This window comes from Rhagoletis zephyria, unplaced genomic scaffold (assembly GCF_001687245.7).
Source record: "Rhagoletis zephyria isolate East Lansing unplaced genomic scaffold, Rhagoletis_zephyria_1.1 Rzeph_scaffold_00354, whole genome shotgun sequence".
NCBI classification, from domain to species: Eukaryota; Metazoa; Arthropoda; class Insecta; order Diptera; family Tephritidae; genus Rhagoletis; species Rhagoletis zephyria.
In genome coordinates, this window is record NW_016157438.1 from 113,146 (window position 1) to 116,267 (window position 3,122).

The 3,122-nt window shown below is 33.3% G+C and overlaps 1 protein-coding gene across 2 annotated transcripts in view; it reads right to left on the bottom strand.

Annotated features, from left to right (window-relative positions):
• The window catches only part of LOC108359208 (nuclear pore complex protein DDB_G0274915), a 42,227-nt gene that overhangs the window by 11,636 nt on the left and 27,469 nt on the right, over nt 1-3,122 (bottom strand). The gene's annotated exons all lie outside the window — the stretch shown is intronic.

Genomic DNA, 3,122 nt, shown 5'->3' on the forward strand with positions numbered 1-3,122 from the left:
ATGTCGCCTCCCATACATACTAAAAACTTCTTAATACATATCTCTGGAAGGATAGAAAATCTCTCGAAGTATTTTAAATTTGTTATGGAGATTTATTTTATAAGTGCCGTACTGACAGAATAAATTTCATTAAATGGAAAAGGGAGAGCCCGGTTCGGCCTTATAATCTAAAGCTCTCTTGAGGCATTTGCCACAGTAATGAGAAGTGGTATTTTATCAAGGCCAGGTTACTAAATTTGAGTTGGAAATATTAGAACCCGCCGTGGCACCTCCAAGAAGGTTACACGCTCACACGTCGTATACCTGGAACCATTTTGAGGTAAACTTAGAGGGATTGATATATTTCGTATGCCTAGCGCGCAGACGAGATTTTATAATTTCATAGTTTTAAATGGCCTAAATACCTTCACTCGCTTAGAAAATAACGAGCTATAACGAAATGGGAACAGAAATAAAATCTAACATCATTAAATTACTTTTCCTATTTGTATAAAAGCGCGGGGTAAAACCCGCGGGTATAAGCTAGTGTATTTTATATGGGGGAAAAACAACTTTTCGTAGAAATAGTGTAGAATTCTTGAAAATCAATATTTTTCGATCCGAAAAGTTTGCTTATCTTCAGGAGGTTCCCGGTAATAATACCCAATTGTTCCTTTAACAATTTTTTCATGGTAACTATATTTTATAGGTCCTAGAAAATGCAATGGGGGGACCAATAAAAAACCTTTAATCACAAAAAATGGTTAAATAAACAACTGGATATTAATATTTGAAGTCTTCTTAAGAGAACTACGGTTTTACGATTGAAAAATATTGATTTTCAAGAGTTTTATACCATTTTTACGAAAATTTGTTTTTTCCCTGTATAAAATACATGGAAAACTTTGAGCGCTGTGAGCACTCCCGAAATATTTTTTGATTTCAAAATGAAAAAATATGGGTATATATATATTTTCGGTTCAGAACAATCCTAAGGGGTGGCGGCATTAAAATTCCGACTTTATTATTTTGGACCACTCTAATGTACATATATATGTATGTATGTACATATTTGTGCGGATGACGACATTTGCATGAGTAAATTAAAGCTACGCGTAATTTTTATAATTCAGTAATCCACTTTACGAAGAACTCGATATGAATCAAAACAAAAATTTTTAGTGGGCGTCTTGAATCAGTCGATTTATGTAGACTTAGCAGGTGTTTATTTAAACTTTGAGAAATGTATTTATATACATACATATGTAGATATGTATGTGGATACATATGAACACATATTCGTTNGGGCGTCTTGAATCAGTCGATTTATGTAGACTTAGCAGGTGTTTATTTAACTTTGAGAAATGTATTTATATACATACATATGTAGATATGTATGTGGATACATATGAACACATATTCGTTTATGTTTATATAAATGGCATGATATTGTGTTCAAGGTGGCATAACTCGTAGGATGTAGCAGAATTTGGTCAGAAGATGTGCTTCGTTGGTCACTGTGATGAAACATCTTATAAGTAGATTATCCGCCACATAATCGATGGTCGAAGAGAGCAGTTTATGTACATACATATTTTTTTATGTGCATATGTATTACAGGAGTTTAATTCTTCGAACCGTTAGTAAAGATCGTGTCACAGGATTAGTGCATTTGTACAGATTTGTACATTTTTTTAAATTGGGCTATTTGTAAAAAAAAAAATTTGCATGCCTATTTCTTTTTGTAGTCATACGATTGGTGCTATACAGCGAACTTCCATTCAAAAATTTGTACATATTTTTTATCGTGATTGGGAAAAATATTTATGCATTCACACGATTGACATACGATTTGAACCAAATTTTCAAGTAGTTTTTGAGATACGCATACATCATATAAGCGGGTGCTTATTTGGAAAGTGTCATAAGTCACTTTATACCTCGTGTGTTGCCGGTTATTTGTAATCGAATGCATCTGTAAATCTTTCTATTGTCCGATGAAAACTTCTAACAAACTAAGTCTAACAATACATATGTATATTGTTATACATCATTTTAAAGGTCCTCTTTTCAAAACATGTTCGGCTTTTAAAATCGGATGAAAAAAATCCAGCTGTCAATAGATAAGTGCATCAAGTACAAACTTAACGGTTGTTTTGAAAAAAAAACATGGAGGGTTCAGAAACTATAAGGAATCTATTTCCATGTTGTTCTCGACCATAACTACAACCTACACTAGGTTTTGTTTCGGGCAGTGATGACAATAGTAGGGAAAAGAGGCTACATGTAGGGAAATTCAGCCGCCAATTTCAGACTTTCAAAATTAACTTAAATGTAGGGAATTTCAAAATTCTGAACTTGTCTCTTTTTTCACAAAATTTTCTTTTCTATTCTGAAATAATTTCTTTTAATTAAATCGGTGAGTTCGACAACCGTACAAGTTCAAAATCAGTTTTTCGTTGTTGAGATCAAAAACAATACATGTACGGCTTTTCTCCCAATTTCACGGGTGAGTCAGCTGTGCTACGGCTAAGCATAAGTACGGTGAAATGAGAGAAAACCCGTGCATGTTCGTAACTTGTACTGTTTTCAATCTCAATAATGAAAAACTGATTTTGGACTTCTTCGGTTGTCGAACTCACCTATTCAGTTATTGATGAGTGGAAATTATTTAACGAATGTTAAATAATTGCTAATAATGTGTAAACGAATGTTAGCAAGTTAAATCTTCATATGTGCTTGAACACACCCACTGAACAGCAAGACTTTTAAAGTATGCACTTTGACTGCGCTTGAACATAAATACTCATTTGACCCAAGCTTGCTTAATGCCATTGTTAACGTATTCATCTACATTTTTCCACAGCGAGGTACAATTTACGCGATTATCTTATATCTTATCTTATAAATCTTATAAATATTATAAATGTGAAAGTTTGTATGTTTGGATGTTTGGGAAATCATCACGCGGAAACGACTGAACGGATTTGCATGAAATTTTGTACGGAGATAGCTTATAACCTAGGTTGGAAGATAGGCTACTTTTTTTAAGAGTTGCCACCTGTTAAAAAAGTTTCATTAAATTAATACGCGGAAACGACTGAATGGATTTGCATGAAATTTTGCAAGCAGATAGCTTATGA